At 41.4% G+C, this 22,013-nt stretch overlaps 1 pseudogene; it reads right to left on the bottom strand.

Moving 5' to 3' along the window:
* Positions 1-6,690: 6,690 nt before the first annotated feature.
* On the bottom strand, positions 6,691-21,909 carry LOC112414499 (protein lifeguard 2-like; annotated as a pseudogene).
* Positions 21,910-22,013: the final 104 nt, after the last annotated feature.

The following is a 22,013-nucleotide window of genomic DNA, read 5'->3' as shown; positions in this document are numbered from 1 at the left end:
CTTCACTTTTGTCTCATTACATTATAGACTTTGTTTAACCAAGTCAGGAAGCTGATCTTTTTCAAGATAAATTTCCTCCAGTATGATGGGATTGATTTGATTCTTACATGTAATAGATCAATTCCTAATATTTTTTTACACTAGCCCACTTACTGAGCATTTTATACCCCAGAGTTAAGTCCAAAACATTGCATGACAATGCATTAAAACACTGTGACTTCAACGATCATTATTTTTTATCACTGTAGATTTCAGAAGAAAAGTGTTGTGATTTTTCCTTGAAATCTCTAATAGAAACATACAGAAAAATAGAATTTTAAGATATTTTGTGAAATTGCTTAGGATAGGAAAATTTCTTATGCCATATGAATAGAAATGCCTACTTCTTAATCATTTTGTTATTTGTTCCCATCTGAGTTATTACAACAGCCCTCGGCATCTGTACTTCAATGTGCACAGGCACAAGTTCCAGGCCACCAGCTGGTGCTTCACAGGATGTGCCCGTGATAACCACCAAGAGTTGTAGTCTTATTTGTGCCTTTGATTGTGTGGATCTCAAGCTTAGCTCCAATGTCCGTATGCATGTTTATTGCAGCCACTGATCTCATTTTTCTTCCCTTTTTAGTCCTCAAATATTGTTGCTTACCTATTATGAATTAAAATCTGAGACTTACTGAAGTTTGGTCATAATTTTAAAAGTTATAGTTAGTAAATCACTAAAGAGTAAAATCTTGGAATCTAAATATTACATGATAATACAAATTTGGGGTTTTTTTTCTTTTTTTTAAGGCTGAAACAAAAACTCCATAGGAGAAAAGTGTTCATGTGCTTGGCTCTTGGGCTGAGTAGTAGTATCTCAGCCCTGGACTATGGGCATAGTTCCTAGGTCATCACCTCAGCAACAGTATGTTACTGCCTTGTCAATCATTATCCCCTTCTCTCTAGAATAGATTTCTTTAGAGAAAGATGTAAGTGGCTCTTTCTACATTATTACATGACTGTCATTATTTTAGGAACTGGGAGTAGTCATACTTCTTAAAGAAAGAGGGACCAGAAAAGTTTCCCAAATTTAGCTCTCTGTTGCACTTAGGACTGACAGGTGGCTGACAAACTTAGTGATGGCAAAACTTTTGAAGAAATTATTCTTCTTTTGTCTTTAAAACTGTAATTTGAAAATATTCCTGATCAGACTATATATCATCTCTTAGCCAGCCGTTGCATAATGGCCTAGCCTGCACGAGGCATCAGTTTACAGACAGGCTGAGAGAGATCTTCATGAAGGAGTGAAGAAAATACAATATAGAGAAGGATAGTTATTAGATGAGACAGTCCAGTTCTCCTGGGCTTCTTATGTGCTTGCTCAGGGTGCTAAGACTGCAAGCCCTGACAAGAGTTTTGCCTGGACCACTCCTCAGGATTTATGTAGTAAGCTTGAGGACAAGGAGCAGGCTTGCTGTCGACGCGTTGGATTCCTCACACTGTTCCACGGCTGCGACACAAACCCCCTGCACACTTGGCATTCATCTAGACCCATTGTGTTGCCCCTGTGGAACTGGGGACTTGAGGAACTGGCACAAGTATGCTGACATGCATTCTGCATGCTGTGCCCTGAGTGATAAAGGTCTTTGCCTCTGACCCAGGGTCTTGTGTCTTCTGTCAGCATCCACGAAACTCTGACAGGCTAACTTACTGGATAAAATCAAATCCCAGACCTGACAATTTTGGCAGCGAGGAATGGAATGCTGAAAGAGACATGATTTTGTAGAAGAGGAACCGTTGGGCCAGGTTTGAGAATATAAGACTCCCTGGAATCTGTCTGGTAGTGAATGCTCTCACTCAAGAGATAGCTAAGAGGTGGGGGAAGGATAAGGGCTCCCGCTGTCCTACCTTTTACTGAACTGGAGTTGAGCTAATGTTTACAGGCTTAACAAAAAGAAGTAGGGTTGAAACAAGCTGTCCTGTGGGAATGGTGCCTTGATTGTTGCTAACTCCTGCAGGCAGACAGGAAGGAAAGTTTTCATGACAAAACAGCAATTCTTGTGGCCCTACCTGAAAGGCAGTATGGCTGTGGCTGCTGAATCAGGGAGCCCCCAGATGTGAACTAAACGGCATCAGCAGTAAGAACCGTGCTCTTTGATTGAGAGCTTTGAGTGGACCGAAAACATGAGAAGTTCATGTGGTTGGGCTACAAGCAGTCCAGCACTGTTCAGATGCAAAAGTGACTGCAAAGCCTTGCCCACAAGTGCAGATCAGGCTACCCTTATGCCCTGGCCCATGACCCCTGACCCCTGACGGCAGTGAGGATGTGAGGATGAAGCGCTGGGTGCAGGAGGGACAGAAGGTGCCAAGGACTCCAGGTAATTGCAGAGGTGTATGTGGGGAAGAAAGAAGCCCGTGGGCCCTGTTCTCTCTGCATGTTGACATGCGTCACCACTGTTGTAGGAGAAGTGTTTGCGCCAGTGTTCAGGCACTGGCCCTGGAGCGAGGGGCTAAGCGGGGAGAACAGGCCAACAAGTGTACTCCCCACAGACCTGCCTCCCCCATCTCTTGGGCTTCTTACCCTCTCAGCTGAGGGACAAGGCGATCCGGCATCCTTTTGCCACCTGATGTATGTAGCTCGTGACTCACGCACTTTGCACTTTAGACTATTCAGCCGGGAGAAAGGAATTTGGACACACTCCATAGAGGGGAAGGGAGGCTTCCCTTGTGGGTGGGGCCCTTTGGCTGATTGAATATAATGCAGCTCCCAAATCTGAATGTTTAATGGAATTGACGATTATGTGCCCACAGTTACCTGTCTCATAAGTATCCGTGGGGCATCTCCCAGTAGGGACTGCTACACGTAGAGAGGTTAGAAGTGGAGCATAAATCACTCGCCATTCTGCCTCTTTGTCCCCTCTCTGGTGGTCCAACAGAAACAATGTAGAATTCCAAGAGGAGAAAGTAAAATCATTCCATGTGTTAAAGACTTGGTGGCAGCCCAAGTGCTCAAGCCATTTCCCAGCACAACATTGCCACCTGCCTGACGCAGCCACCTAGTACACCATTTTGGAGAAAGGCAGCTATTAACTGGCTCCTAGGCTCTTCTTGAAACTGAATGCCTGACCCATGGAAGCCTTGGGACTCACTGATGTGACATCTCCACTTCAGGGTAGGTCACCTGGCACTGGAGAATTAACATGGGCCCAACAGGCCTTGCAAGTCAAACAAATGGTATATTAGAGATCACAGCTAGCCTGACTGTAGCAGCAAGTATCTTAATTCTACATGAAAAATTAGTAGCTACCTTTGGGGGAGATTTTGTGTATATCTTCACTGCCTAAAGCAAAGCCACGGCTTAGTGGGAGGTGGGGGGGTGTCTCAGTTCACATAATGCCCGGGTTTGGTTCAATTGCTTGGCAGCAACTTTACCAAATCCCAGCAACATTTTCTTATAGCTATAGATAATTCTAAAATGTAGAAATATTCTAAAAATATAGAAAGGCAAAGGAGCTAAAACTATTTTGTAAAAGAAAAAGTACACTTGATACCAAAAGCATGATCCATAAAAGAAAAAATTGATAAATTGGACGTCATCAAAATGTAAAGCTTTGTTCTGCAGAAGACCTAATGAAGAAGGTGAAAAGACAAGCTACAGACTGGGAGGAAATATTTGCAAACCACATATCTAGAATATATAAAGAACTCTCAAAGCTAAACAAAAGACAGACAATCCAATATAAAATGGACAAAAGACATGAAGAAACATTTCACCAAAGAGGATGTATGGCAAACAAATAAGCACATGAAAAGTTGTTTAACATCACTATCCATTAGGAAATACAAATTTAAATCACAGCAAGACACTACACGCCTATCGGGATGGCTAAAATGATTAGTAGCATCAACACCAAATGCTGCCGAAGTTGCAGAGAAGCTGGGTCATTCATACACTGCCTGTGGGAATGTAAAGTGATACAGCCACCCTGGAAGATAGTTGAGTAGTTTCTTTTAAAACTAAGCATATACTAACCATATGACCGAGCATTTGCACTCCTAGACATTTATCACAGAGAAGTGAAAATTCAGGTCCACAAAAACCTGCACACAATTGTTCATAGCAGCTTTATGCCAAAAACTGGAATCTACCAAAATGTCCTGTAGTAAGGGAATGATTAACTGTGATATATCCATGCAATGGAATACTACTCAGCAATAAAAGGGAGTGAACTAGTGACACAAATTCCAACAACGTGGATGGATCTCAAGGGCATTATGCCGAGTGAAAAAAATCCAATCTCAAAATGTCACGTACTGTATGATTTCATCCATTTAACATTTTTTAAATGACAATAATAGTGATGGAAACAAATTGGTGGTTATCAGGTGTTAGGGATGTTGGGGGGAAGAGAGGTGTATGTGTGTGGCTATAAAGGGGTAGAAAAAGGGACATTTTTGTGGTGATGCAACTGTCTGTATCTTGGTTACAATGGGGGTTACATGAATTTTACATGTGCTAAAATGACAGAAATATACATACATATTGTACCCAATGTCAGTATCCTGGTTTTGATATTGTACATTATGTAAGAGATAACCAAATTAGCTACTTAAATAAAGAGTACACATGGCCTCTCTGAATTATCTTTGCAACGTCCTGTGAATCTATAATTCAAAACAAAATTTTAAAAAATGAAATGATAGCAGGCTAAATTTGGTGTGTGTCGTATGTTTGCTGACCCTTGCTTTACAGCAACAATCAGATAAATGTTATCTTAGTGCATTACAAGCTATCAATAGTGCTACGACTTGGAAACCATTGATGACATCTTCAGCAGTTGATTGATCTGTTTCAAGGAATTTGATTAAGCAAAAGATACTGAAACTGCCAACATTCGTCTTGATAGTAATGTCAAACATATGCCACAGCATTCTGGCCATTGATATTCTTTGAACCTATGAGTGCAAAGTGGCATACTGATTTTAAAAAGGCCATGGCTAACTGCTTACTAGCCTTTAACATGAGTAGTTTCACTAGGGTCCACTTGTGTATAGATAGATTTGCTCAGCAAACCATGCCTAAAGCTGGATGAGGGAATACCCATTTGGGATAAGAAAAAAGTAACTTATAGGCCCAGGATTTGTGAGCATTATAGAAAGTATAACCTAAATTTTTCTATGGATTCTTTTTCTTTAAGTTTCGATTGCCCCATTATGGACATCTTGGATTGATTTACAGATGTGCTACCAATCACTGGATTTGGGACCACTCCTGACAGATTTTCAAATCGTGGACTCTCTTCTCAAAAGGTGAATTTCTGTCACTGAGAACAAAGTAATCTACTCATTTGATAGACTGACCGTAAAAGGTATGTCTTTCTCAGAGTCCTTACTAAATGCAGAAATCAAAAGGTTGTCATAGAAGCAGTAGAATTTCTTTTAATCAAGTCAGCACTGCTATATGATGGCACATACAATAGACTCACAGTGGGCTGTGTGTGGTTGGGAGCATGGCTGAGACAAGAAAAATGCCTAATGTGGTGTGGGGATGGCAGAAACTTCAATGGAGAAACAAATTGGCCAGTGTGTCCCTGTTATATGCAGGAAGGTTGTCTTGATGCCAAAAGAATATGCAAAATCTCAAGCTTCCCAGCTGAATTTGCTTTCTTATATGGAATTAATTCACCATGACTTTGGCAGGTGTATGTACAGATGGTGATGTTTTTTAAGATACCCTGACCCAGGAGCTTTAGAGGGTCCTCCTAGATTTTTTGCTGGGTGGCTGAAAAGTCCCTTTCTCTTCCACTTGCTCACATTTCAGAGGTTATGCCCATCTTCAAGATTTTACTGGTAGTAATAAGAGATCATAAACACAATAAAGAAACTCCACTAAAATAGTGGAGATATGGCTAATCTGAAATATGTAATCAAAAAGTCAGGTAGATGTATGTGACTATATTGTTTGTACTTAAGTCCATATGTCTTACTTGAGAGCTGTATGTTCAGTTAAATTTTGAAATAAAGCTCTATGATAAATACTAGAGAGACCAGAAGAGTTCATCTAATTTCCCCATCCTCCCCCCTGCACAATTCATCCATGCTGGAAATGGCCCCTTCTTATATTCCTGCCAGACACTGAAGTGGTTCAGACCCAAAAGGCTCCCCTTGGAGCACACAGATAGTTTGAGATAGAAATAGAGATCTCTCAAGATAGAATTTACTTCTCCAGTCTGACTCTGGAATCCAAGAGGAAGGCAGAATTCTTTATAGTTTCTCTTACTCTTAAAAAAAGTCAGATGCCAAAATATTCCCACCAAATGTCCAAACCAAGAGAAGAGGATGGAGTAAATATGGGTTTCGGTAATCAATTTTATTCATGTAGAGGGATGTTGCTTACAGCTTTAAATAGTGCCTGGAAAACTTCCACAAACTAATGAGCATCTTACAAATGTTTGTAAGTATGTAGTTATGTAGCTCACCTTTTGAATTTATAAAAATCAGAAACGTCCGCCAGAAAGTTTTGCAATGTGACAGTGGAACTAAAAATATATAACAGCTACAGCTAACATTTACTGAATGCTCACTGTCATTTGACAAAAAAATTAAGTAAGTATTTTAAAATAGAAGGGCTTATGGTGTGGTAACCTCTGTATGTCTTCACAGACATCCCTCCTTCCCTCTTTTCAGCACGAGCCAGCCTTGGCCGTATGACTACCGTCCCAGTCCAATCAGTTGCAAAATAAAAAGGAAAAGGTTGATTATGTCCATGTAGATGTTCAGGGCAGCAAAAACATACTCTTCACGGTCCAGGTCAGAATGATGATGGTGCCCTCCCACCATCAGCTGTACATCCATCACCAAGTACTTAAAGAAAAGAAAGAAGAATTAGCTACTTAAATTGTACATTTCTATCAAGTAAGTATCCTAAAATTATCTGGAAAAATTATTTCCCATCAGTAAATATATCACAGAGAGTAAATTTGTGGCTATAGATATTATTCTTACAGCCTCAATCATTCATGATGTCCCCAAGTTTATGCTTTATCTATTAAAGCAAGTGTTTCATTCTCCTGAAGCCAGTGGGACCAAATGTGTGAGCCTTACTTTCCTTTCCTTCCAAGTCCAGAAAGCTCTGTGCCTTTAGCCAATGATGTAGACCAGGTGGGCAGATTGGACACAGAGAAAAACTACAAAATGCCCTGTGTTTGTGATTTTCCCACACGTTCTCACTGGAAAAAAGAATGAAAATAAAGATGGCTCCCCAACATTTAGATTCACCCACAGCAATAATTCTGAACTTTCCTTTGGGTGATAGCATTTTTCAAAACTTGACATTGGAGATGGCTTTGTGACGATGTCAGTATTTCAAAATAGAATGAGAAGGGGCTTCCCTGGTGGCGCAGTGGTTGAGAGTCCGCCTGCCGATGCAGGGGACACGGGTTCGTGCCCCAGTCCGGGAGGATCCCACATGCCGCGGAGCGGCTGGGCCCGTGAGTCATGGCCGCTGAGCCTGCGCGTCAGGAGCCTGTGCTCCACAGCGGGAGAGGCCACAGCAGTGAGAGGCCCGCATACGGCAAAAAAAAAAAAAAAAAAAATAGAATGAGAAGACTCATATATGGTTAAATAAACCCCAATTAAATGTTTTAGCTCAGCTGCGGTAGGTAAAATTATGAGCTTCTAAAGCATCAAGAAAAAAAGTCAGAGAGCCCTCTCACCCTTGTGTTTGTTGCAAAGTGAGCAGATGTGGGCAGCACAAGTGCATTAGAAGGAGGAAAAGAAAACAAGCTGCTCCTCAGGTCTTTATATCCAACCTGTAGACTAAGAGTCTAGTGCTGTGAGGCAGAGCCGCATCAGACAGGTCAACCCTGGCATTACAAAGAATTCTTGGGGTTTTAAAGACTCTTTAAAATAATCCATTTTAGAACAACATCCACGACAGGGAAACCTGTCCCAAGTAATTCAGGCATCAGCTCTCCCTGTGTCCTGGTTCCCACTCAGCCTTCTAAGAATGAGGAGGAAGGGAGGAAAGAAACAGGAGGAAAAGAATGGGGCACCTTCTGGGTAGCCTCGTATCAGTTCATGATAGATGTCATCTCATGTAATATGGGAATGACCCAGTTGAGGCAGGTGAGGTTAACAGAGCCTCCAAGAAGGGAAGATCACACTGTAGCAGGTGGCAGAGAAGAGAGTCAAACCCAAGTCTGGGGGTTGCCAAAGCGGCTGCTTCACCTGGACCACTAAGTCCCTTCCCACTTATCCTCCCTCTCCCTATGTCTGATTCCAGTAACTCTGTGGCAGAAAAAGCTAGAATGACCAACCATTCCAGTTTGCCCAGGACTTTTGTGTGTCTTCAGAAACCCCTCAGTCCCAGGGAAATGAGGACAGTTGGTCATCCTTTAAAAAAGGCCTCCAGCAGCTGAGCTTCCAGCCTTGCTCTTAGCCTCCATCTGTCACCCTGGAGTCCTTCTGTGGAAAAGTGCTTTTCTTTCTTCCTCCCCTCCAAGAACCTGTGACTTTATCTTATTTCTTCTTACAAGAGAGATAATGACTCCTAATCATTTCATGTATTGGCGGTTAGGAGTGCACCTCTCAGGTGAGGTTATATGTTTGAAGGCAGACAGGAAAGTGGGAGAGTAAGGTGAGATGGGATCCAGCTGTCTTCCCCCCAACCCCAGGGGAAGAGGACTCAGGACACCATGCAAGAGACAGCCCACAGGGAAGCCCTGGTCAGGATTAGAAGCCCCAGGAGCATCTGAGGGTTCAATAAGCAATTATCACAAGGTTGTAGGATGCAAAGTTACTATACAACGGTCAATTATTTTCCTATATGCAGCAATGTATAAGTGAAATTGGAAATTAAAAACACAATACCATTTACATTAGCATCCATAAAACTTAAATACTTAGGTATAAGTCTAACAAAATATGTACAAGAACTATATGAGGAAAACTATAAATCTCTGATGAATGAGATCAAGGAAGAACTAAATAAATGGAGAGACATTCCATGTTCGTGGATAGGAAGACTCAATATTTCCAAAATATCAGTTCTTCCCAACTTGATCTATAGATTCAACACAATCCCAATCAAAATCCCAGCAAGTTATTTTGTGGATATTGACAAACCATATGGAGAGACAAAAGACCCAGAATAGCCAATACAATATTGAAGGAAAAGAACAAAGTTGGAGGACTGATGCTACCAGATGACAAGATTTACTATAAAGCTACAGTAATCAAGATGATAGTGTGGTATTGGTAAAAAGACTAAACAAATAGATCAACAGGACAGAATAAAGAGCAAAGGCAATACAACGGAGTAAACATAGTGTCTTCAACAAATGGTGCTGAAACAACTGGACATCCACATGCCAAAAAAATGAATCTAGACACAGATCTTATACCTTTCACAAAATAACTCATAATGAATCATAGACTTACATGTAAAACATAAAACTCCTAGAAGATAACATAGGAGAAAACCTAGATGACCTTGGGTGTGGTGATGATTTTTTTAGATATGACACCAAAAGTATGATCCATGAAAGAAATAGTGGATAAACTAGACTTCATTAAAATTAAAAATGTCTGCTCTGTGAAAGACAATGTGAAGATAATGATAATACAAGCCACAGACTGGGAGAAAATATTTACAAAAGAAATATCTGATAAAGGACAGTTCTCCTAAATATACAAAGAACTCTTAAAACTCAACAATAAGAAAACAAACAACTTGATTACAAAATGGGCCCAAGAACTTAACAGACACTTCACCAAAGAAGATATACAAATGGCAAGTAAGCATATGAAAAGATGCTCTACATCATATATCATCAGGGAAATGCAAATTAAAATTACAATAAGGGCTTCCCTGGTGGCGCAGTGGTTGAGAGTCCGCCTGCCGATGCAGGGGACACGGGTTCGTGCCCCGGTCCAGGAAGATCCCACATGCCACGGAGCGGCTGGGCCCGTGAGCCGTGGCCACTGAGCCTGTGCGTCCGGAGCCTGTGCTCCTCAACGTGAGAGGCCACAGCGGTGAGAGGCCCGCGCACCACAAAAAAAAAAAAAAAAAAAAAAAAATTACAATAAGATACCACTACACACCTATTAGAATGGCCAAATTCTGGAACACTGACAATACCAAATGCTGGTGAGGACATGGAGCAACAGGAACTCTCATACACTGCTAGTGAGAATACACAGTATTACAACCACTTTGGAATACAGTCTTACAAAACTAAACATACTCTTACTGTATGATCCAGTGAACATGCTCCTTGGTATCTACCCAAAGGAGATGAAATCATCTGTCTGCACAAAAACCTGCACAAGGATGTTTATAGCAGATTTAGTCATAGTTGCCAAAACTTGAGAGCAAACAAGATTCACCTCAGTAGGTGAATGAATAAATTAACTGTGGTACATCAAGATGGTGGAATATTATTCAACACTAAAAAGAAATGACCTACCAAGCCATGAAAAGACATGGAGGAATCTTAAGTGCAAAGACTAAGTAAAAGAAGCCAATTTGAAAAGGCTTAATATTGTATGATTCCTACTCTATGACATTCTGGAAAAGGCAAAACTTGGAAACAGTAAGAAAATTAGTGGTTGCCAGGGGTTGGGGATGGGGAGGGATCAACTGGTAGAACAAAGAGGATTTTTTGAGCAGTGAAAATATTCTGTATGATATTACAATGATGGATACATATCATTATACATTTGTCCAAACCCATAGAATGTACAACACCAAGAGTGAGCCTTAATGTAGACTACGGACTTTGGGTGATTATGATATGTCAATGTAGGTTCATGAATTGTAATAAATGTACCACTTTGGTGGGGGATATTGATAATGGGGAAGGCCATGCATGTGTGGAGGCTGGAGTATATGGGAAATCTCTGTACTCTTCTTTTGGTTTTACTAAGAACCTAAAACTGCTCTAAAAAGAATTGTCTTTATAAAAAATAAAAAGGAGGAGGAGGACAAGAAGACAGAGGAAGGAGCAAGTGACCTGGGGAGCTTTCCAGTAAATTACTGACTCCACTTGACTCCAGGCCTAGCAGAGGGCTTAGGGCCCCATCAATGCACATACCATACTCTTTGTCAAAGAAAGGGAGAAATGCGCTTATGAGTGAGAAGATCACAGTACCAAGTCCAGCATACAATAGATGCAACCACTGCAAAAAGAAAGGAAACAACTGTATATTAAGAGTAAGACTTGGAACAACTCAGGGGATCACTTAGGTCACTGCTGTTAGATAAGATATTAAGAAAGTCAAAGATGTGGAGAGAATCTTTTCTTGAACATAGTCAACAGCATCCACTCAATTCCATTCAGCAAGCCCCATCCACATAGTTCTTCAAGAGAATGTGCCCTCCCCTCAGCTCAGAGAACATAGTGACCCTCACACAGCCTTGCTAGAGCTGATTGACAAGAGGTGGATGATAACACTCCAATAGCAGTGAATCTCTTGACCGACCAAGAGCCTCTTACCTGTGACCAGGATCAAACAGATGCTCTAGGCAGTTAGAAATCAATTCTCAGGATAGAGGAATCCAGGCAGCAGTTCTATCATTAGCTAGTGCTGGAGATATTACTACACAAGCAGAGATAGCCAATCACCTCAGTTTAAGAAAGGGAGGTGGGGTTTCCTTTTCCGTGAATTCTGGCTCTTCTTCCCACCTAGGAGCTCCATGAGAGTCTCTGAGTCTTTGCCTTGACCTAGTCTGAGGGGTATGTGTTCCTTGCAACCGGAACAGCCCTGATCAGAATATATGACAAATTGGCCTAAATGCCAAAGGGTTTGGCTGTAGAAGAGCAAAAGGAAGTGGTGTATAACATCTGAGAAGCATAATGGCGTTCACTCTTTAGGAGGAGAAAGCTAGTCCTAGAGGCATGGGGAGCACTCTGCTAACCAGGGAAGGTTCTTGGGGAGAGAAATCAGGAGTCAGTGACACAGAGAGGGAGGCACAGTGTTTCCGGACTGAGTTAAGTGTAAGAAAACAGCTGACAACTGGAGTCTGAAGGATTCAAAATTGCCAGAGTCCAGCAAGGTTGGACATGCTTAGAACAAGGGTCTGTCAGTCGTTCACCCCAAGATCCTCTCAGGGGAGGGCAGCTGTCGCCTAGGGTCGCAGCTCAGTCTTCATGCCCAGACCTCCTGTCAGTGGTCCCCTACCACAACTGGTGCAGCAGGTGGCCTCACAGACCTCCAGCTACGGGGAGGGGCATGTAACTGACCAGGGTCCGGTGGCTGTGTGGTGCAACCCACTGTAGTTTGCTCCTGGGTCACGCTTCACCATCTCAGGTGGGGGCAGCAGGACCTTCCTGGGAGACCCCAGACTGCTGTAATGGTCCACATTAGCTCCAGGAGCCCCTGATGGCACCACATCCAGAGTGCTCCCACCTTCCTTCCCTCTCCTGAACCTGGGGTCACATATGCTGTCGTGGTCTGACAGCTTTTCCAGCCTTCGTTGCCGCCACACTTTTCTCCCACAGACATTTCTCCTATCACAGTCCTTGCAAGTTTCACCCATCTGGTGTCTGCTTCTCAGAGGATCCAGACCAACAACACAACCAGCACTTCACCCTATTTTCTAACAATTCTCTGAGGTTTACAAAGGAGATCCCACTTACATATGATCGTATTAAGATTAAGAGAATTCCATAGATAATAAGTACGAAGAGTAAAACAAACAGCATTCCATTTAGCAAGGTGAAATCGCACTGAGGAAACAACACAAAACCAATTAAATTATCATCCATAAGCAATTTCAAGGTGTTTAGAGATGCATCGTGTACCCGCTAGACAGAAACTGGCCCATTTGCTAATCATTTCCCCTGGCTAATCCCAAGAACCATGGAAATCCATTAGCCCCTAAGCACTGAAAAATGCTACATAAAAAGTGTTGTATTTCTTCAGGAGGGAGAAAAGGGTAGGATATGGATGAAATAACAGGAGCCACAAATTGATAATTTTTGAAACTAGGTAATGGGCACATGGGAGTTTATTAAACTAGTCTATCTTTGTATCTATATAAAATTTTCCCTAATAAAAAATGTACTAAATAAGCAGGATGTAAATTTGTAAGTATAGTATGATCATAATCATTCATATTTTTAAAAGCATATGCATAGACTATATTAATGGAATTAAATAGACAAAGATGTTAACTGGGTACCTTTTTCACATTTGTATGTATATATTTCAATAAAAATACACATACTAAGCTTTCAAAAATTACTATTAATTATTCTTTTGTAATCTTAAAATTTATTAATATGCTTTTTGGTTTTGCTTCTATAAATCAGTAACCAAGTCAGCCTAGGGAAGATTAGAATTTTTTTAAAGAAAGAGGAATATTCATCTTCTGGACTGAAAAAAGAATGGATTAGGAAGCAAAAGAATCCAAGGTATTTTCTTGCAAGAGTGTTTTCCTAATTCCTCTATTTTTCCTATTTCACTCCCTACCCTTACCACACCAAGAGAATAATCTACCAGGTCACCGAGTCTGGTTCTCAGGCAGGAAGCATCAGCAACGCCTGGGAAATGTAAATTATCGGCCCCCATGCCAGACATTGTGAAGCAGCAACTCCAGGAGGAGTGAATTCTGTGTTTCACATGCTCTCCGGGTGACTCTGATGCCTGCTAAGAAAGTTTGTCTAGAGCTGTGCTTTCAATACACTTGGCCACTGAGCACTGGAAATAGAGTTAGTTCAAACTGAGATTGCTGCAAGTATAAAATACACACTGGGTTTGAATTTCGAAATAAAGAATGTAAGGTATCTCATTAATATTTTTGCTATACTGATTACATGTCGAAATGATAACACTTCACCTATACTGGGTTAAATGAAATATATTATTAAAACTAATTTTACCTGTCTCCTTTTACTTTTTAAACATGGTTACTAGGAAAGCCAGAAGCCTGAAGGCAAGGACTCCATGGAGGTGAGGCCCACAGAAAGCCGAGAGCCCGAGGGAAGAGGGAGCAGAATGGGTCAGGAGGGGCAAAGAAACATATTCACACACTCCCTTATGACAGACATCTGCTTCAATAATACGTACTTTTGTTTGAAGAGCAAATAAAGTGAGTGATATGGTCACTAGAGCGGTTCCTGCCGTTGCCCATAACACTTCCTCGGCATCATAGAAACTAAAACCAGAGACTGTGATTATTGTTCACATAACGTTCAAAGAAAAGCACACACACACACACAAATGTGTATCAAAGACTTAGACTGACACGGTTCCTAGCAGCAGACCTTGAAGTATTGTCTAGAAACAAAAATCACAGTAAATCAGAAGCCTGAATCCCAAGGCCAAAATCCAGAAGAGATGGTTTGAGGTTTGTGCATTCTGGCAGGGTCTAGTGAGCTATTGGGAATATGTATGATCCCAGCGCACAAAGCTACAGGCTATGAATATGGGAAATAAATAACGGAAACAAACATTTCCTTATCGTTCTCCCCAAGACTGACAGAAAAAATTATTTCATGTGTAAATATTTCTTAGAACACAATAGTAACTTTCAACATATTCAGTGACTTAAATATGTATTAATTAGGAATGTGGAAACCAAGGTAAAAGCTTTATCTGTAGACCATATTGTCATTAATCAAATAGGGCCATCCACAAAGAATCTTAACATTTTATCAGAGCAGGATATGCTATTTCTACTGACGCTCCACCAAAGGTTTCCGTACTGACCTTTCCCATAGTGCTTGGATGAGAATAAAATACTTCAAACCTCAGACGTGGAATGAGGATTGAGACCTCAGTACCAGGAGATGAGCTGGAGGACACACCTACAAAGCATAGAGCTGCACTGGTAGGTGCTAATCCAGGGCTCTGAAGAGGGCTGCACTGGGGCTGCATTGGGTCTGTATGGGGGCTCTATGGGGGCTGGAGGGTTCCCATGGTCCAAATGGAGCCAGGGATGGGGCAGTGAGAGAGAGAGGGAGGGGATGAGAGCCAGAAGGCAGTCAAGCTGGAGGATGAGACCAAAAAGGCTATGAGGATGTGCCCAGGCCCACAGTCAGGCTCCAGGACAGCCAGCAGGCCAGTGAGAACTACAGTCAGCAGCGGCTGCAGGGCCTGAGGACATTCCCCAGCTGGTAGGATGCTCCATCAGAGACAGATCCAGAGACTAGCTGGTCCATGGCAAGAGCCAGGAAAGAACCTTCTAGTCTCTGGGAGTAAATGTGAGGACACATCCTATCCTCAGTGCTAGGACTGCCTGGGAGGCTTTGAACTTCGTCAGCTGGCTAATGACGTCCAGGATTGGAGACTGGAAAAGAACCGGAGTCCCGGGAGTCCCGGATTGCCTCTCTGGATCTCCCAAACCCAGTGGGTAAGCCTGATTCTCTACTTTGTTCAACGGACCAAAGTAAGCTGTCTTTATTGACCTTACAGGTTTTTTTTTAAGTGCACCTATTCGACGTACACATGATATTTTAACAATGTGCTTGCTTTCAACCTTCCCTTTTATAATATTTCTTCTCTTAGGCTGTTACCAGCTTAGAAATAAAATAAATAGCAAAACCTTGGCAATGAGAGCTTCCTTTGAGATCAATAACTTTGATCTCTTCTTTTTTTTTTTGTTTTTGTTTGTTTTGTGGTACGCGGGTCTCTCACTGCTGTGGCCTCTCCCGCTGCGGAGCAACAGGCTCCGGACGCGCAGGCTCAGCGGCCATGGCCCACAGGCACAGCCGCTCCGCAGCATGTGGGATCTTCCTGGACCGGGGCACGAACCCATGGCCCCTGCATTGGCAGGCGGACTCTCAACCACTGCGCCACCAGGGAAGCCCTGATCTCTTCTTGAAATAAACATTAGAACTATTGAAAAAGTGAAAAGAAAACATCCAAAAATTTCTGGAAAAATACCTCTCCCCGTCCCATCGTCTCTTCCCCAGGATTCCCAGTGTCTTTCTATGTCTGGCTTTTAACTCCCACCCCTTCTGAGTGTGGTCTCTGCTGTTAAGTGCAGGAACTGGGAGACTCTACTTGCTCACCTGGACAATGAGCAGTGTATCCACACCAACTAAGAAAGGCCCCTCAATGCTCCGTCAGCTGAAGAAATGCCCAAATGTGGGTATCAAAGAGACAGTCTTCTTCAGCGTCATGAGGAAACTGTTCTTCCCCGACACATAATTCACACTGGACGCTGTGTGGTACCCACAGAGAACCTCGTCCTTGGCCGTGTGTCCTTGCTCACGTTGACCACCAGGAGGCGCAGATCCAAATCTAGGCTCATCACACTCAAATGCGTGGAACTATGCATTTTGCGCACGAATCTCACCTCTGGCTTTATTTTCCTTCCATCAGATTTCCCCACCAATTTATCTTATCTTCTTATATTTTACATATATTTATTTATTTATTTTTGCAGTACGCGGGCCTCTCACTGTTGTGGCCTCTCACGTTGCGGAGCACAGGCTCCGGACGCGCAGGCTCAGCGGCCATGGCTCACGGGCCCAGCCGCTCCTCGGTATGTGGGATCTTCCCAGACTGGGGCACAAACCCGTGACCCCTGCATCGGTAGGTGGACTCTCAACCACTGCGCCACCAGGGAAGGCCTATTTTGCATATTTTATAAGCTATCTCAACTCTGATATGGAACCAGGTGAGGAACAAGTGAATTGGTAAGTAAATCTTCACAGGGAAGGGTGGTCAGCAGTTCATGGGAGCAATCGCAAAGAATCTGACTTTCTTTCCAGAACACTAAATCATACTGCGATTCTGTTCTGGGTTTTCCTAAGAGGAGCAAATACTGTTGTCAGTGAGTTTCAGAGAGTCCACTGCTTCCAGGAGGCAAGAGGTTTGGCCTGACTGGTATAAACATTAATAAACAGAAACCTCAATTGCAATAGAGTCAGGACACATTGAAATAGAAATAAAATAAATTTTACAAAAATAAGGAAAATTACATTTCTTGCACACAATTTGTGAACTCACTCTCCACAGCAAAATGTGTTTTTTGTCTCTGACAGAGGACAGTCAGGTTAACTGTTCCTGAAATGTAGCCCAGACTCCGGAGTGGGCCTCTCAGAAGCAAGTTTGCTGGCACAGAAGAGTAGCCCAGGGTCCCCAAATTCTCTAGTTTGTTAAAAGGGTGTGGATTCCAGGTCATAAGTAAGTTTATGACTTCAAAATTCATCCAAGAGAATGTCTCACAAATAATTTCTATCTGTATTATTCCACAGAAATATTTTCCACAATAAATGGAATGAATTTAATAATGTGATGAAAATATATTTCAGAGATGAACGACAATGGATGCTAATGAGGTTTGCTTACAAATAATCCCAGAAGAATGTAATTCGCAGGCACCTGGCGGCGGAGCTTCCCACAGCAAGCAAGTATAATAAATACAACAAAAAATGCTGGCCTGGGGATAATTTAAAACCATGTGTTATTTGCTTATATCATATGATATGTCATATGATATATTATAGGTAGATAGATATAGAGATGTATTATCTGATAATAAGTATTATAAAGTAAACAAAAATGTAGATTATTACCTTTACCTCTTTTTTTTTTTTTGCTTTTAAAATTAACTTTTCTCATTGCTATCCATACACAGCTTGTGGGTTCTTTTTTCAAATTTTTTATTTTGAAATACTTGTAGATTCACAGGAAACTGCAAGGGAACAGAGGTCCTGTGTAACCTTTGCTCAGTTTCCCCCCCATTACATATTTAAAGTAGAATACCCAAACCAGTAATGTAACATTGGTACAGCATGTATATACGTAATGCTATGTCATAGACCTATGATGCAAATCTATGTGCAGATCCATATAACCAGCACCACAATCAAGATGTGGAACTATCTCATCATTAAGATATCCTACCATCCCATTATGGTAACACACACACACACACACACACACACACACACAAACCCCTAACTCCCAGCAACCACTAATTTGCTTATTTTCCATCTTTATAATTTTGTCATTTCAAGAATGTTATACCTTGGGACTTCCCTGGTGGCGCAGTGGTTAAGAATCCACCTGCCAATGCAAGGGACATGGGTTCAAGCCCCGGTCCAGGAAGATCCCACATGCTGAGGAGCAACTAAGCCCGTGCGCCACAACTCCTGAGCCTGTGCTCTACAGCCCGCGAGCCACAGTTACTGAGCCCGCATGCCACAACTACTGAAACCTACGCGCCTAGAGCCCGTGCTCTGCAACAAGAGAAACCACCGCAATGAGAAGCCCACGCACCACAATGATGAGTAGCCCCAACTCGCCGCAACTACAGAAAGCCCATGTGTAGCAACAAAGACCCAACACAGCCAAAAATTAATTAATTAATTAATTTTAAAAAAGAATGTTATACCTTTACCTAATTTTTAATAAGGACATCAATCAATAGCTAGTGGAAAAAACTTTTAATTTAATCCAATAATACTTACAAGAGTGCGTAGGTGAACCAGGGATTCTTGACCACCCAAACTCTTAAAGCCTTCCTGGTTAAAAAAATAATAGTTTTACACAATAAGTAGCTTATTTTGCTAACTAGTGTAATATTTAAGTAGAAGTTAAACAATCTCATGAGAAGAAAGGGGGGAAACCCTAAATGATTGACAATGACAGATGGGAAAGGAAACAGTAAAACATAAAGCTGTATCTTGCTTCTTAAAATAGATTCACAAAAAAGCACAGTCTTAAGTTGCAAGTGAAATTTGGATAAATGTAAATGTCCTAGTGAAGTTTTAATTTTAAAAAATACTGAGATTGATATGTACACAAAGCAAAAGTAATCAAATTCTCATATGTTTGTTTGTAAACATAGATTTTCAAAGGATGGGTTTAAGCCGTGATGGATCATAGTCCCTGAAATAATTTCTGCATTTAACAGAGCTCCAGCCTCCAAGGCCTCCATAGTCTCACCTTTCTTCCTTTACCCAATTTTATCTGTGGAAATAGCTTGGGGAAAATAAAAAAGAAAATAGTGCCCAAAATAAGGGAAAATTCTTAGCTTAGGAAGTTAAACTCCAGAAATCTACCAACACCTTCGTCTAGAAGTTGCCTCAGAAAAACAAAGCGACAGAAATATTATATCCTATGAATGATTAAGGAAAAATAGATAATCTTTTAATGATAAAAATTAAATTGAGCTATTCAGTGAAAATTAATATGGGCAGCTTAATACTTAATTTACATCAGTAATAAAGACTTACCAGAAAAGAAACAGGCTGATGATTGCCCCAGTGATCAGCAGCTGAACTGACAGGAGGAAGAACACTTTTACGATGAAAGCTGAGGAGACAGAAACCTTATTTTTATGACACAATATTCAAAAGTAAAAATATAAATGTAATTACCTATTTTTGACACTTAATGAAAGAAAATTTTCCTCTGATTTTTTTGATGATAGGAAAGGGAGTGCTAATTTAGAGTTGGCCAATAGAGTGACAACAATACAGCTCTGCAGAACTCTCGGAAAAGACTCAGTCCAGACTGTTAGAGGCATTTTATTGAAGATCTGAGGGTTTATCCATGAAAGCCCCCAAATTTTAAAGACCAAACTCAGGGATTTAATTCCTTATTATGGACACCCCATCCTCCTTAGGACCAAAAGTGACCTGAAAGTCTCAGAATGTTGCAAACCCATCATTAGGGATTCAGCTGCACCCCTGCATAGATGGAGCCCAGTGATGCCCTAAGAACTACCGGGGGAGAGGGCGTTTACCCTTCTGCAGAGGGACTTGGGCTGCAGGGAGTTTGCAGAGCTTCTCCACCACTTTTCTCTCTATCCTCCCTGCCTTTAGCAACTCCCTTCCCTCCTGCTTGTGCAGAAACTTGATAACCTGACTAATTGTTAAGTATGACCAAGGAGTTCCAAGCCAATGGCGTGCCAAAGCAGAGTGCAGGGCATGTTGGCATCTCTGTTTGCTTACTTCCAGCTGACTACACAGGTTTTCCTGGAGCCCTCGGAATATGACACCAGTGATGACCATTTACTTTTTTGTGGCCTTATCCCAGTTTTAAAAGAAAAAAAAAGAAAGAATGCTGCTTAAAGTTGACTTATAGGATTGTCAACTGTGTCCTTCTGCTGGGCAGTTTCTGTGCATTTGAAGTGTAACAACAAAGAAATAGGACTGAGCTGTCTTAATCAAAATACCAGAACATATGTGTGCTGCCGACATTAAAATATCCACTTACTTAACATTAAATTCACATCTAGTATGTATCAAGGACTGTGAGGGAATAGATGTTAAATGTGGTCCAGCCACATAAGACCACACATATAGATCAACTAAGAAGAACTGAGAGCCCTAAAACAGTCCCTTACATTTGTGGTCAATCCTACAAATATGGTCAATTGATTTCTCACAAACATACTAGAACAATTCAATGGCGAAAGATGAGTCTTTTCAACAAATTTTGCTGGGACAATTGGACATACACGTATAAAATGATGAATTTGGGCCCCTTTTTCGTATCATACATACACAAAAGTTAACTAGTTAAACATGGATCATAGACATAAACCTAAGAAATATAATTCTTGGAAGAAAGCATAGGTGTAAATCTTTGTGAGCATGGATTAGGCAATGATTTTTTTAGATATGATACCTAAAACACAAGCAAAGAAAAAAAACAAATAAATTGATTTCATCAAAAGTAAAAGCTTTGTGCTTCAAATGACACCTTCAGAAAGTAAAAGAAAACCCACAAACTGGCAGAAAATATTTGCATATCATGTATCTGAAAAGGGATCTAATACATAAAGAACACTTACAATCCAATTACAAGAAGACAAATAAGAATTTAAATTGAGCAAAACCTGTGGAGTGCCCTCCCACATTGACGCTGGGCTTGACCACATGACGTGTTGGCCAGTGAGACATTAGCCCTGGCTTGATTAATAGAGACTTGATAAATGCTTACACACTGGGGCTTGTCCATCTGGTCTACCTCTTCTTGGGGCCCAGCCCCATGTGATGAGAAGCTCAAGCCACAAGAAGAGAGCCAACAACCAACACAAACTGCCATCCATGTCAGGGAGTCATAATGGCCATTGCAGCCTCAGCTGCCAACTAAGAGCTCCAGAAGGCCTCTTTCCAGCCACAAGGTAGAGGGTGAGGGCCACAGGGAGAGAGCAATGAGATTCAAAGCTCACAGTCCATCTTCAAGTCGTCCAGGTCCTAAGAAGGCATAAAGGTGGCAGAGTGTTCACCGGGGACCTAAGCATTTGCCTTGAATTGCCTACCTTCCAACTTCATATTTCATGAAAGAAAAAAAATTCTCATTTATTTAAGCCACAGTTTTCCGGACTTCTGTTAGAGCTGAATGTATTTCCTATACAGAATTAATATGTAGGGCTCTGAATTAGTATTGTGTAAAACTTAAGCCAATATCATGGTATCATCTTGTATGTAGGCAAGAACATTCTACGTTCAATGACTAATTCACGTTTCCTAAGAAAACCACAAGTTATTCACCATAATATGTGTTTCATGAATTTATGAATGCCCTGGAAAACTTGGGGACCATCTGTTTTTGCAGCCCTATGTCATGTTTCATGGTAAAGCATGACTGGGAAAAAACTAAAAGCAAAATTAAATCCTACAATCCACCCTGTGTAAACATTTTAAGAGAACTTTTCTCTTCCGAAAAGGTCATTTCTTTATTCTCACCTCTGCGGATAGCTGCCTCTGAGAATGGGCCAGATAAAGGATTGCTGTCCTCTGTGGTGGTCTCTGCTGAAATTTCTACCACATAGGTATCCCCTCACTCACCAGCTTTGGAGCATGGATTCCCATGAGTTTGTTGTGGCCCATGAGTTGAAGATGAAGTTCCGTAGGACCGAGCAGACTTGCTCTGGATAGTATCATCTACTGCTTTCCGAACCAGGTGTTGATGATCTCCAGAACTAAAGTCTATTGGTTCACTGACCTCCAAGTCCATTTTCCTAGAAAGGGAAAATTGTTATTCAGGTCCTTATGATCATACCACTACAACCTTAGCATCTTCATAACATTAGATGATTTTTTTTCTTAATTTCAACTCCT

Source organism: Neophocaena asiaeorientalis, unplaced genomic scaffold (genome assembly GCF_003031525.2).
Source record: "Neophocaena asiaeorientalis asiaeorientalis breed wild unplaced genomic scaffold, Neophocaena_asiaeorientalis_V1.1 scaffold70, whole genome shotgun sequence".
Taxonomy (NCBI): Eukaryota; Metazoa; Chordata; class Mammalia; order Artiodactyla; family Phocoenidae; genus Neophocaena; species Neophocaena asiaeorientalis.
The sequence above is the reverse complement of the archived record's forward strand: the minus strand, read 5'-3'. Positions and strand labels throughout refer to the sequence as shown.